Source organism: Panulirus ornatus, chromosome 2 (genome assembly GCF_036320965.1).
Source record: "Panulirus ornatus isolate Po-2019 chromosome 2, ASM3632096v1, whole genome shotgun sequence".
NCBI lineage: Eukaryota > Metazoa > Arthropoda > Malacostraca > Decapoda > Palinuridae > Panulirus > Panulirus ornatus.
In genome coordinates this window covers 73,704,161-73,718,994 of record NC_092225.1, presented here as the reverse complement: position 1 = coordinate 73,718,994, position 14,834 = coordinate 73,704,161, and the positions used below count along the sequence as shown (strand labels likewise).

Genomic DNA, 14,834 nt, shown 5'->3' with positions numbered 1-14,834 from the left:
ATGCTCTGTGGAAGGTATCAAGAATATATGGTGTGGGAGGCAAGTTGTTGGAAGCAGTGAAAAGTTTTTATCGAGGATGGAAGGCATGTGCATGTGTAGGAAGAGAGGAAAGTGATTGGTTCTCAGTGAATGTTGGTTTACGGCAGGGGTGCGTGATGTCTCCATGGTTGTTTAATTTGTTTATGGATGGGGTTGTTAGGGAGGTGAATGCAAGAGTTTTGGAAAGAGGGGCAATCATGCAGTCTGTTGGGGATGAGAGAGCTTGGGAAGTGAGTCAGTTGTTGTTCGCTGATGATACAGCGCTTGTGGCTGATTCGTGTGAGAAACTGCAGAAGCTGGTGATTGAGTTTGGTAAAGTGTGTGAAAGAAGAAAGCTGAGAGTAAATGTGAATAAGAGCAAGGTTATTAGGTACAGTAGGGTTGAGGGACAAGTCGATTGGGAGGTAAGTTTGAATGGAGAAAAACTGGAGGAAGTGAAGTGTTTTAGATATCTTGGAGTGGATTTGGCAGCAGATGGAACCATAGAAGCGGAAGTGAATCATAGGGTGGGGGAGGGGGCGAACGTTCTGGGAGCGTTGAAGAATGTGTGGAAGTCGAGAACATTATCTCGGAAAGCAAAAATGGGTATGTTTGAAGGAATAGTGGTTCCAACAATGTTATAAGGTTGCGAGGTGTGGGCTATGGATAGAGTTGTGCAGAGGAGGGTGGATGTGCTGGAAATGAGATGTTTGAGGACAATATGTGGTGTGAGGTGCTTTGATTAAGTAATAATACGGTAAGAGAGATGTGTAATAAAAAGAGTGTGGTTGAGAGAGCAGAAGAGGGTGTTTTGAAATGGTTTGGTCACATGGAGAGAATGAGTGAGGAAAAATTGACCAAGAGGATATATGTGTCAGAGGTGGAGGGAATGAGGAGAAGTGGTAGACCAAAGTGGAGGTGGAAAGATGGAGTGAAAAAGATTTTGAGTGATCGGGGCCTGAACATGCAGGAGGGTGAAAGGCATGCAAGGAATAGAGTGAATTCGAACAACGTGGTATACCAGGGTCGACGTGCTGTCAATTGATTGAACCAGGGCATGTGAAGCGTCTAGGGTAAACCATGGAAAGTTCTGTGGGGCCTGGATGTGGTTTCGGTGCATTACTACATGACAGCTAGAGACTGAGTGTGAACGAATGTGGCCTTTGTTGTCTTTTCCTAGCGCTATCTCACGCACATGTGGGTGGAGGGGGTTGTTATTTCGTGTGTGGTGGGGTGGCAATGGGAATGAATAGAGGCAGACAGTATGAATTATGTACATGTGTATATATGTATATGTCTGTGTGTGTATATATATGTATACGTTGAGATGTATAGGTATGTATATTTGCGTGTGTGGATGTGTATGTATATACATGTGTATGTTGGTGGGTTGGGCCATTCTTTCGTCTGTTTCCTTGCACTACCTCGCTAACGCAGGAGACAGCGACAAAGTAAAATATTATTTATTTATTCATTCGTTTTGCTTTGTTGCTGTCTCCCGCAAAGTAAAATATATATCTATAATTACACAGGCCTGCATTTCAAAACCCTTTTTTGAAGGTCAAAGTTTTTTCAACTGATTTAGGATGTTTTGTATGCTGAATTACAAAATGAACCCCATTTTTCTCAACCAGGTCAGGTTTTTTAGATATGCTAGATTTGAAAACGTACAGATATGTCTCAGTTGGTATTACTGAACTGGCCTTTATGAATGATATTTTTGTTCTAACTTGTCATGGGTGCCTTTAAAATAACCTATTTTTCTTCATTTTAGATCTAAATTGATACTACAATGAATAGAAAATGTAAGAACCACCCTGACAGATTCTGCTATATCTGTGGAAAGGTGATTATTTTAAACCGTTGAGGAAGAATTACACATTTTGTGAAGAAGTCATATCACTCTTACTTTGAAGTAAAACTACGCAACCAAGATAAACCATTTGCCCTTCACATTTGTTGCAAGACATGTGTTCAAAACCTATGGAATTGGAGGAACAAAACAAAGAAGAGTAAGCCATTTGGTGTTCTGATGGTAAGGAGGGAAGGTTAAAAAAAATCATACCACAGACTATTATTTCTGCTCGACAGATCTGCAGGGCATCAATCGCAAGCATAAGCATCATGTTCATTATCCAGATGTTCCCCAGCAATAAGACCAGTCCCCCATGGTCCAGGTGTTCCTGTTCCTGAACCTGATGTCAACATGGAATTGTCATTTGAATCCGAGGCTGGAGATGCGACTGATGAAGATAAGTCTGGTAAATTCAAGCCATGTGAGGAGGACCAACCAATGCCACTTGGCCAAGCTGAGCTCAATGATCTGACATAAGACTTGAACCTGTCCAAGGAGTCTGCTCAGCTGTTATATTCGTGCCTTCATGAAAAATGTCTGCTGGCACCAGAGACACCATTCTTTTGGTAAAGAAGCCGCGAAAGAGCTCCAAAAATTCTTTTCATTTGATAAGGGATCTTCGCTGGTCTACTGCAACAACATCGCTGACCTGACTAAATCAATGTGTTTGAAGTATGACTCTAGAGAAGGGAGACTTTTCATTGATTCGTCAAGTAGAAGTCTCAATACTAGGTGCACGCATGTCAGTAAAAATGCACTTCCTCAGATCTCATCTGGACTATTTTCCAAAGAAATGTGGTGACTTCAGTTAAGAGCAGACGGAATGTTTGTATATGGACATTCGAGTAATGGAGGAATGCTGTCAAGGCGGATGGGAGATCAACTTCCTGGCTGACTAGTGCTGGTGTCTGAAAAAGGGATGTGGTGTCTGCCAAGCACAAGCGAAAGTCCTTGAAGAGGCCATTCAACCCTTATTGGCCTATTCTCGTATGTTGTATCTTTCTTGAGATCTACAAGAACAACCTGCAAGGCCTGCATGTATACAGCAGTTACATTATTCCATCAGATTAACCCACTCACTGCCGATAAAACTGGAAATGAACATTTTTTTGAAAGTGATTTATTTTTAAAATCTAACCTGACTGAGAAAAATGGATGTGTTTTTTGGAATCAGCATAAGAAACTGATCTAAGAACAGGAAACATATTCTTGACATTTAAAATCACACAGGCCAGTAAAACCAGGACCTTTCTGCAAATTCCTGCAGCACAAGGCTGCATACTTCCAGTAGCATGGAAAAGAAGGCACTTTTGGAGTGAGAAGTTCTTTGGAGAGGCTGTACTCCTAATGATACAGCCTTGCCAAAGGTGACTTTTCATATGTAGTGTAATCTTGAACAAGTAGAGTCCAGTAACATCAATAAATATGTACATATACCTTACGTTACCTTCCTGCCCCATACATACCAATATATATTTAAAAAATGTTTACATAATTTTTGACCATTTCCAGCATTAGCAGGGTAATGTCAAGAACATATGACTGAGAATTATAAGGAAAAATCCTTACTTGGCCCCTTTCTCTGTTCCTTCTTTGGAAAGCAAGACAGAAAAGGAGGATTTCTAACATCCCACTCCCACCCATTTTAATCACCTTATAAAACACACAGGAAATACATGGGCAGTATTCTTTCTCCTTTATTCCCAGTGTGGGGAAGGGAGCGAAGGTTCTGGGAGTGTTGAAGAATGTGTGGAAGGCGAGAATGTTATCTCGGAGAACAAAAATGGGTATGTTTGAAGGAATAGTGGTTCCAACGATATCATATGGTTGCGAGGCATGGGCTATAGATAGGGTTGTATGGAGGAGGGTGAATGTGTTGGTAAAGAAATGTTTGAGGACAGTATGTGGTGTGAGGTGGTTTGATCGAGTAAGTAATAATAGGGTAAGGGAGATGTGTGGTAATAAAAAGAGTGTGGTTGAGAGAGCAGAAGAGGGTGCTTTGAAATGGTTTGGTCACATGGAGAGAATTAGTGAGGAAAGATTGACAAAGAGGATATATGTGTCAGAGGTGGAGGGAACGAGGAGAAGTGGGAGACCAAATTGGAGGTGGAAAGATGGAATGAAAAAGATTCTGAGTGATCGGGGCCTGAACATGCAGGAGGGTGAAAGGTGTGCAAGGAATAGAGTGAATTGGAACAATGTGGTATACATATACACACACACACACACAATATACACCAATATACATATATATATATATATATATATATATATATATATATATATATATATATATATATATATATATCCCTGGGGATAGGGGAGAAAGAATACTTCCCACGCATTTCCTCACGTGTCGTAGAAGGCGACTAAAGGGGACGGGAGCAGGGGGCCAGAAACCCTCCCCTCCTTGTATTTTAACTTTCTAAAAGGGGAAACAGAAGAAGGAGTCACGCGAGGAGTGCTCATCCTCCTCGAAGGCTCAGATTGGGGTGTCTAAATGTGTGTGGATGTAACCAAGATGAAAAAAAAGGAGAGATAGGTAGTATGTTTGAGGAAAGGAACCTGGATGTTTTGGCTCTGAGTGAAACGAAGCTAAAGGGTAAAGGGGAAGAGTGGTTTGGGAATGTCTTGGGAGTAAAGTCAGGGGTTAGTGAGAGGACAAGAGCAAGGGAAGGAGTAGCACTACTCCTGAATCAGGAGTTGTGGGAGTATGTGATAGAGTGTAAGAAAGTAAATTCTAGATTGATATGGGTAAAACTGAAAGTGGATGGAGAGAGATGGGTGATTATTGGTGCATATGCACCTGGGCATGAGAAGAAAGATCATGAGAGGCAAGTGTTTTGGGAGCAGCTGAATGAGTGTGTTAGTGGTTTTGATGCACAAGACCGAGTTATAGTGATGGGTGATTTGAATGCAAAGGTGAGTAATGTGGCAGTTGAGGGAATAATTGGTATACATAGAGTGTTCAGTGTTGTAAATGGAAATGGTGAAGAGCTTGTAGATTTATGTGCTGAAAAAGGACTGGTGATTGGGAATACCTGGTTTAAAAAGCGAGATATACATAAGTATACATATGTAAGTAGGAGAGATGGCCAGAGAGCGTTATTAGATTACGTGTTAATTGATAGACGCACGAAAGAGTGACTTCTGGATGTTAATGTGCTGAGAGGTGCAACTGGAGGGATGTCTGATCATTATCTTGTGGAGGCAAAGGTGAAGATTTGTGGGGGTTTTCAGAAAAGAAGAGAGAATGTTGGGGTGAAGAGAGTGGTGAGAGTAAGTGAGCTTGGGAAGGAGACTTGTGTGAGGAAGTACCAGGAGAGACTGAGTACAGAATGGAAAAAGGTGAGAACAAAGGAGGTAAGGGGAGTGGGGGAGGAATGGGATGTATTTAGGGAAGCAGTGATGGCTGGCGCAAAAGATGCTTGTGGCATGAGAAGCGTGGGAGGTGGGTTGATTAGAAAAGGTAGTGAGTGGTGGGATGAAGAAGTAAGATTATTAGTGAAAGAGAAGAGAGAGGCATTTGAACGATTTTTGCAGGGAAAAAATGCAAATGAGTGGGAGAGGTATAAAAGAAAGAGGCAGGAGGTCAAGAGAAAGGTGCAAGGGGTGAAAAAGAGGGCAAATGAGAGTTGGGGTGAGAGAGTATCATTAAATTTCAGGGAGAATAAAAAGATGTTTTGGAAGGAGGTAAATAAAGTGCATAAGACAAGGGAGCAAATGGGAACTTCAGTGAATGGGGGCTAATGGGGAGGTGATAACAAGTAGTGGTGATGTGAGAAGGAGATGGAGTGAGTATTTTGAAGGTTTGTTGAATGTGTTTGATGATAGAGTGGCAGATATAGGGTGTCTTGGTCGAGGTGGTGTGCAAAGTGAGAGGGTTAGGGAAAATGATTTGGTAAATAGAGAAGAGGTAGTAAAAGCTTTACGGAAGATGAAAGCCGGCAAAGCAGCAGGTTTGGATGGTACTGCAGTGGAATTTATTAAAAAAGGGGGTGACTGTATTGTTGACTGGTTGGTAAGGTTATTTAATGTATGTATGATTCATGGTGAGGTGCCTGAGGATTGGCGGAATGCTTGCATAGTGCCATTGTACAAAGGCAAAGGGTTATCGATAAGAGTGAGTGCTCAAATTACAGAGGTATAAGTTTGTTGAGTATTCCTGGTAAATTATATGGGAGGGTATTGATTGAGAGGGTGAAGGCATGTACAGAGCATCAGATTGGGGAAGAGCAGTGTGGTTTCAGAAGTGGTAGAGGATGTGTGGATCAGGTGTTTGCTTTGAAGAATGTATGTGAGAAATACTTAGAAAAGCAAATGGATTTGTATGTAGCATTTATGGATCTGGAGAAGGCATATGATAGAGTTGATAGAGATGCTCTGTGGAAGGTATTAAGAATATATGGTGTGGGAGGAAAGTTGTTAGAAGCAGTGAAAAGTTTTTATCGAGGATGTAAGGCATGTGTACGTGTAGGAAGAGAGGAAAGTGATTGGTTCTCAGTGAATGTAGGTTTGCGGCAGGGGTGTGTGATGTCTCCATGGTTGTTTAATTTGTTTATGGATGGGGTTGTTAGGGAGGTAAATGCAAGAGTTTTGGAAAGAGGGGCAAGTATGAAGTCTGTTGGGGATGAGAGAGCTTGGGAAGTGAGTCAGTTGTTGTTCGCTGATGATACAGCGCTGGTGGCTGATTCATGTGAGAAACTGCAGAAGCTGGTGACTGAGTTTGGAAAAGTGTGTGGAAGAAGAAAGTTAAGAGTAAATGTGAATAAGAGCAAGGTTATTAGGTACAGTAGGGTTGAGGGTCAAGTCAATTGGGAGGTGAGTTTGAATGGAGAAAAACTGGAGGAAGTGAAGTGTTTTAGATATCTGGGAGTGGATCTGGCAGCGGATGTAACCATGGAAGCGGAAGTGGATCATAGGGTGGGGGAGGGGGCGAAAATCCTGGGGGCCTTGAAGAATGTGTGGAAGTCGAGAACATTATCTCGGAAAGCAAAAATGGGTATGTTTGAAGGAATAGTGGTTCCAACAATGTTGTATGGTTGCGAGGCGTGGGCTATGGATACAGTTGTGCGCAGGAGGATGGATGTGCTGGAAATGAGATGTTTGAGGACAATGTGTGGTGTGAGGTGGTTTGATCGAGTGAGTAACGTAAGGGTAAGAGAGATGTGTGGAAATAAAAAGAGCGTGGTTGAGAGAGCAGAAGAGGGTGTTTTGAAGTGGTTTGGGCACATGGAGAGGATGAGTGAGGAAAGATTGACCAAGAGGATATATGTGTCGGAGGTGGAGGGAACAAGGAGAAGAGGGAGACCAAATTGGAGGTGGAAAGATGGAGTGAAAAAGATTTTGTGTGATCGGGGCCTGAACATGCAGGAGGGTGAAAGGAGGGCAAGGAATAGAGTGAATTGGAGCGATGTGGTATACCGGGGTTGACGTGCTGTCAGTGGATTGAAGCAGGGCATGTGAAGCGTCTGGGGTAAACCATGGAAAGCTGTGTAGGTATGTATATTTGCGTGTGTGGACGTATGTATATACATGTGTATGGGGGGGGTGGGCCATTTCTTTCGTCTGTTTCCTTGCGCTACCTCGCAAACGCGGGAGACAGCGACAAATTATAATAAAATAAATATATAAAATAAGTTTGTTGAGTATTACGTGTAAATTATATGGGAGGGTATTGATTGAGAGGGTGAAGGCGTGTACAGAGCATCAGATTGGGGAAGAGCAGTGTGGTTTCAGAAGTGATTGAGGATGTGTGCATCAGGTGTTTGCTTTGAAGAATGTATGTGAGAAATACTTAGAAAAACAAATGGATTTGTATGTAGCATTTATGGATCTGGAGAAGGCATATAATAGAGTTGATAGAGATGCTCTGTGGAAGGTTTTAGGAATATATGGTGTGGGAGGCAAGTTGTTAGAAGCAGTGAAAAGTTTTTATCGAGGGTGTAAGGCATGTGTACGTGTAGGAAGAGAGGAAAGTGATTGGTTCTCAGTGAATGTAGGTTTACGGCAAGGGTATGTGATGTGTCCATGGTTGTTTAATTTGTTTATGGATGGGGTTGTTAGGGAGGTGAATGCAAGAGTTTTGGAAAGAGGGGCAAGTATGCAGTCTGTTGTAGATGAGAGAGCTTGGGAAGTGAGTCAGTTGTTGTTCGCTGATGATACAGTGCTGGTGGCTGATTCATGTAAGAAACTACAGAAGCTGGTGACTGAGTTTGGTAAAGTGTGTGAAAGAAGAAAGTTAAGAGTAAATGTGAATAAGAGCAAGGTTATTAGGTACAGTGGGGTTGAGGGTCAAGTCAATTGGGAAGTAAGTTTGAATGGAGAAAAACTGGAGGAAGTAAAGTGTTTTAGATATCTGGGAGTGGATCTGGCAGTGGATGGAACCATAGAAGCAGAAGTGGATCATAGGGTGGGGGAGGGGGCGAAAATTCTGGGAGCCTTGAAGAATGTGTGGAAGTCGAGAACATTATCTCGGAAAGCAAAAATGGGTATGTTTGAAGTAATAGTGGTTCCAACAATGTTGTATGGTTGCGAGGTGTGGGCTATGGATAGAGTTGTGCGCAGGAGGATGGATGTGCTGGAAATGAGATGTTTGAGGACAATGTGTGGTGTGAGGTGGTTTGATCGAGTGAGTAACGTAAGGGTAAGAGAGATGTGTGGAAATAAAAAGAGCGTGGTTGAGAGAGCAGAAGAGGGTGTTTTGAAATGGTTTGGGCACATGGAGAGAATGAGTGAGGAAAGATTGACCAAGAGGATATATGTGTCGGAGGTGGAGGGAACGAGGAGAAGAGGGAGACCAAATTGGAGGTGGAAAGATGGAGTGAAAAAGATTTTGTGTGATCGGGGCCTGAACATGCAGGAGGGTGAAAGGAGGGCAAGGAATAGAGTGAATTGGAGCGATGTGGTATACCGGGGTTGACGTGCTGTCAGTGGATTGAATCAAGGCATGTGAAGCGTCTGGGGTGGACCATGGAGGGCTGTGTAGGTATGTATATGTGCGTGTGTGGACGTATGTATATACATGTGTATGGGGGTGGGTTGGGCCATTTCTTTCGTCTGTTTCCTTGCGCTACCTCGCAAACGCGGGAGACAGCGACAAATCAAAAAAAAAAAAAAAAAAAAGGGGCAAGTATGAAGTCTGTTGGGGATGAGAGAGCTTGGGAAGTGAGTCAGTTGTTGTTCGCTGATGATACAGCGCTGGTGGCTGATTCATGTGAGAAACTGCAGAAGCTGGTGACTGAGTTTGGTAAAGTGTGTGGAAGAAGAAAGTTAAGAGTAAATGTGAATAAGAGCAAGGTTATTAGGTACAGTAGGGTTGAGGGTCAAGTCAATTGGGAGGTGAGTTTGAATGGAGAAAAACTGGAGGAAGTGAAGTGTTTTAGATATCTGGGAGTGGATCTGGCAGCGGATGGAACCATGGAAGCGGAAGTGGATCATAGGGTGGGGGAGGGGGCGAAAATTCTGGGGGCCTTGAAGAATGTGTGGAAGTCGAGAACATTATCTCGGAAAGCAAAAATGGGTATGTTTGAAGGAATAGTGGTTCCAACAATGTTGTATGGTTGCGAGGCGTGGGCTATGGATAGAGTTGTGCGCAGGAGGATGGATGTGCTGGAAATGAGATGTTTGAGGACAATGTGTGGTGTGAGGTGGTTTGATCGAGTGAGTAACGTAAGGATAAGAGAGATGTGTGGAAATAAAAAGAGCGTGGTTGAGAGAGCAGAAGAGGGTGATTTGAAGTGGTTTGGGCACATGGAGAGGATGAGTGAGGAAAGATTGACCAAGAGGATATATGTGTTGGAGGTGGAGGGAGCCAGGAGAAGAGGGAGACCAAATTGGAGGTGGAAAGATGGAGTGAAAAAGATTTTGTGTGATCGGGGCCTGAACATGCAGGAGGGTGAAAGGAGGGCAAGGAATAGAGTGAATTGGAGCGATGTGGTATACCGGGGTTGACGTGCTGTCAGTGGATTGAATCAAGGCATGTGAAGCGTCTGGGGTAAACCATGGAAAGCTGTGTAGGTATGTATAGTTGCGTGTGTGGACGTATGTATATACATGTGTATGGGGGGGGTTGGGCCATTTCTTTCATCTGTTTCCTTGAGCTACCTCGCAAACGCGGGAGACAGCGACAAAGTATATAAAAAAAAAAAAAAAATATATATATATGTATATATATATATATATATATATATATATATATATATATATATATATATATATATATATATATATACACACACACAATATACACCAATAATGGACGAAGGCACGCATAAATATATTCATGTGGATATATGTACATGTCTGTGTATGTATGTATATGTGTATATATTGATATGAATATGTATGCATATGTGCATGTATGGGCTTTTATGTACACATGCATGTATGAGAGTGGATGAGCCGTTCTTCATCTGTTTCCTGGCACTAATTTGCTGATGTGGGAATCGTATATTAGTGATGGGTGATTTAAGTGCAAAGGTGAGTAATGTGGCAGTTGAGGGTATAATTGATGTACATGGGGTATTCAGTGTTGTGAATGGATATGGTGAAGAGCTTGTGGCTTTGTGTGCTGGAAAAAGACTGGTGATTGGGAATACCTGGTTCAAAAAGAGGGATGTACATAAGTATGCGTAAGTGAGTAAGAGAGATGGTCGAAGGGAACTATTGGATTACGTGTTAATTGACAAGCATGTAAAAGAGAGACTTTTGGGTGTTAAAGTGCTGACAGGGGCAGGTGGAGGGATGTCTGTTCACTATCTTGTGTATGTGAAGGTGAAGATTTGTAGAGATTTTCAAAAAAAAAAGAAGAGAGAACATTGCGGATAAGAGAGTGGTGAGAGTAAATGAGCTAGGAAAGGAGACTTGTGTGAGGAAGTATCTGGAGAGATTGAGTGTAGAATGGCAAAAGGTGAGAGCAAATGATGTGAGGGGAGCGGGTGAGGAATGAGATGTATTTAGGGAAGCAGTGATGGCATGTGCAAAAGATGCATGTGGCATGAGAAAGGTGGGATGTGCACAGATTATAAAGGGTAGTGAGTGATGGGATGAAGAAGTAAAGTGGTTAGTGAAAGACAAAAGAGAGGTGTTGGGATGATACTTAAAAGGAAGGAGTGCAAGTGACTTGGAGATGTATAAAAGAAAGCAGCAGGTGATCATGAGGAAGGTGAAAGGGTTGAAAAAGAGGGCAAATGAGAGTTGGGGTGAGAGAGTGTCATTAAACTTTAAGGAGAATAAAATGATGTTTTGGAAGGAGGTAAATATTGTGCGCTACCTCGCAAACGCGGGAGACAGCGACAAAGCAAAATAAATAAATAATATAATAAGACAAGAGAACAAGTGGGCATTATAAGGTAAAGGGGAAAGTAATAACAAGTAGTGATGAAGTGAGATGGAGATGGCATGAGTATTTTGAAGGTTTGTTGAATGTGTTTGATGTTATAATGGCAGATGTAGGATGTTTTGTTTGGGGTGCTCTGCAAAGTGAGACAGTCAAGGAGAATGGTTTGGTTAAGAGACAAGAGATAGTGAAAGCTTTGCAGAGGATGAAATCCAGCAAGGCAGTAGAATTTATGAAAAAAAGGGATAACTGTACTGTTGATTGGTTGGTAAGGAATTTCAATGTATATATGGATCATGGTGAAGTGCCTGAGGATTGGCAGAATGCATGCATAGTGCCACTGTAGAAAGGCAAAGGGAATAAAGGTGAGTGTTCAAACTACAGAGGCATAAGTTTGCTGAGTATTCATGAGAAATTGTATGGAAGGGTATTGAAGTGTCATGTGTAAGACACTGTAACCACAGCTCCCTTTCCACATCCAGGCCCCACAAAACTTTCCATGGTTTATCTGAAACACTTCACACGCCCTGGTTCAATCCATTGACAGCATGTCGACCCCTGTATACCACATCGTTCCAATTCACTCTATTCCTTGCATGGCTTTCACCCTCCTGCATGTTCAGGCACCAATTGCTCAAAATCTTTTTCACTCTATCCTTCCACCTCCAATACGGTCTCCCACTTCTCCTCATTGCCTCCACCCCTGACACATATATCCTCTTTGTCAACCTTTCCTCACTCATTCCCCACCAGACATCCATCCATCAGAAACCATACTCCTCAAACAAACGAGAGTCACACTCTTCTCCTTATGCTATGGATATTGCCTATCTCTACAACATGATAAACACAGTTTCAACATATTCCAAGACCCTTCATGCCCATGATGCAACTGCCTTAAAGAGGACACTGAGCACTTACTACTCAACTACCTGCACTCTGCACATAAACATACACACATCTCAACACTTTATGATCCATGGCTATGACTGGTGAATGTGACCAATTTTCTTAGTGCTGCAGGGGCCTCATAAGGACAGAAGGGGCTCCTGAGGCAGAAAATGAAAATATATATATATATGTATTTTTTTTATACTTGTTCACCATTTCCCAGATAGTAAGGCAGCACCAGGAAAACTGAAGAAAAATAACCTCATTTCTTCACAGCTTCTTTCTAGCTGCCATGTACAGTGACTGAAACCAAAGCCTGCTGTACATAGCCAAGCGTCATACACATTAATGTGGTGTATTCCTACCATTTCATAAGACCTTACTCAGCTTAGTGACAGAAAATCGTCCCTTGTATTTTAAATCACTCCGATTTGCTCAATCCCATGCATGGCTCATAACCTCTTGCATATTCATACCCTGATCACTCAAAGTTTCCTTAACTCCATCATTCCATTTCCAATTCAGTCTTCCCTTTCTCCTAGTTCCATCCACTTCTGACATCTATACCCTCTTAGTGAGCCTTCCTTACTCATTCTATGTATATGTACAAAACCTTTGAGCCCACCAACTTCAGCTCTCTCAATGGTACTCTTCTTACTACCATACCTCTCCCTTCTTCTGTCCTGTACTCAAACATTTTATTTTCAATACATCCATACACTCCCATGATTTCTGTCTATGGCCCATGCCTCATATCTATACAACACTGTCAGGACTACTATACTATCAAATATAAACATCTTTGCACTCAGCCACTGACTTTCTTTCCACACATTCCTCAATGCACCCAGGACCTTAATCTCTCACCCATCCTATGACTTACTTTAGCTTTCATAGTTCCTTCCACTGCCATGTCCAGTCTCAGGGATCAAAAGCACTCTACCTCCTTCAGGTTTTCTTCCTTCAAACTCGACCTCCAACAATGTGTCACTCTCCCATACCACTTCTATTACCTCAACCTTATCTACAATAACCCTGAGCTTCCTCCCTTAATATACTCTCCTAAACTCAGACACCAGCTAAATAGTTTCTCACTCAGTCTGCCAAAGCTGTATTAACTGCAAACAGCAAATTATTTAACTCTTAGAACTTCACTATCCCTAGCAGACTACATATCTACCCCTTCTCTAAGACCCTTGCATTTACCTCCCTCACCAACTCATTTACAAAGGATTAAACAACCATGATGATATCACACACCCTCGCCATAGACCCACCTTCACCTGGAACCACTCATCCTCCTCTGTTTTCATTTGAACAAATGACTTAACCCCCTGAGAGAAAATCCTCAGCACTTCTAGTGGCTTCCCTCCAAACATCATATACTTGCAACATCTTACACAAAGCATCTCTATCAACCCTGTAATATGCTTCAACATATGTGCCATATAAATCCTTCTCTTAGTATTTCTCACATAGATTCTTCAAAGCAAACACCTGATCCCAACATCTAACCTCCTGAAGCCAAATTGTTCTGCCCCAGTTTGATGCTCAGTGGATGCTACCACCCTTTCAGTCATCACTCTCCAGTACAACTTACCATATATACTAAACAAACCTGTATCTCCGTAATTTTAACAAATGCGGTTCTCTTTTGTCTTTATACAGTGAAAACATACAAGCATTCTGCTAATCCTCAGGCACCTCATCTTAAGTCATATATACTAAAAATCCTAACTAACCAATCCACAATACTGTCATCCCTTTTTCTTACTAAAAATCCTAACTAACCAACCAACAATACTGTTATCCCTTTTCTTGAGAAATTCAACTCTACTTGCACCCACTCTAGCCATTTTGCCACATCTCTTCCTACACAATACTTTCATCACCTCTTCTCTTTACAACAAAACACATGACATGATCTTTTAATCCCCATACCTCCACATCCTATAATCAAACACATTCAACATACGACTTCCATCTCTTCTTTTCCTGTTACCATTTCCCCATCTGCTTCCTTCACTGCTGCTATTGTTAAATTGTTCTTCTCTCACTATTCATATCCTTCAAAAACATTTTCTTATTCTCCCTGAAGTTTGCTGATAATCTCTCACCCTACCTCTTAATTGCCCTCTTTTTCAGCCTTTGTATGTTCCTCTTGACCACCTGCTGTTTCCTCTTGTACACTCGTACTCCTTCCCTGCCCATAAACTCTTTTCCCTTTACCTTACAGCCTAACTTTCTCATCCCACCACTCACTACCCCTTCTCATATGCCTACATCCCACATTTCATATGCCTAATACTTCTTTTGCATATGTTAGCATTCCTTCCTAAACACCTTCTATTCCATTCCTTATCCACTCTCCTAGTCATGTTTACTTTCTCCTTTTGCTATTCTTCACCTAATTTCTCCTAGTATCCTCTCACAAAAAATCTTTCTTCCTGGATCTCTCACTTTCACCACTTCTTTCTCAGTCTTATCATTTCCTCCTACAAACCTTCATCCATACCTCCACCAGGCAGTGACAAGACACCCTAACACCTACCTGTCTCAGCATGTTTACATGTAGCCACTCTACAGCATGCCTATCAGTAAATACATAATCCAATAATGCCTATTCACCATTAACCCCCTCACCCATGTATATTTATGTACATCCTTTTTTTTTTTTAACCTGGTATTCCTAATCATTAGCCCTTTTTCAGCAAACAATACACAATTTGT

General features: G+C 42.0%; 1 protein-coding gene across 1 annotated transcript in view; it reads right to left on the bottom strand.

The window, feature by feature from the left end:
- Nucleotides 1–14,834, bottom strand: part of LOC139752263 (diacylglycerol lipase-alpha-like) — a gene marked incomplete at its 5' end in the record, with an annotated part of 607,140 nt that overhangs the window by 68,575 nt on the left and 523,731 nt on the right. The window lies entirely within an intron of this gene.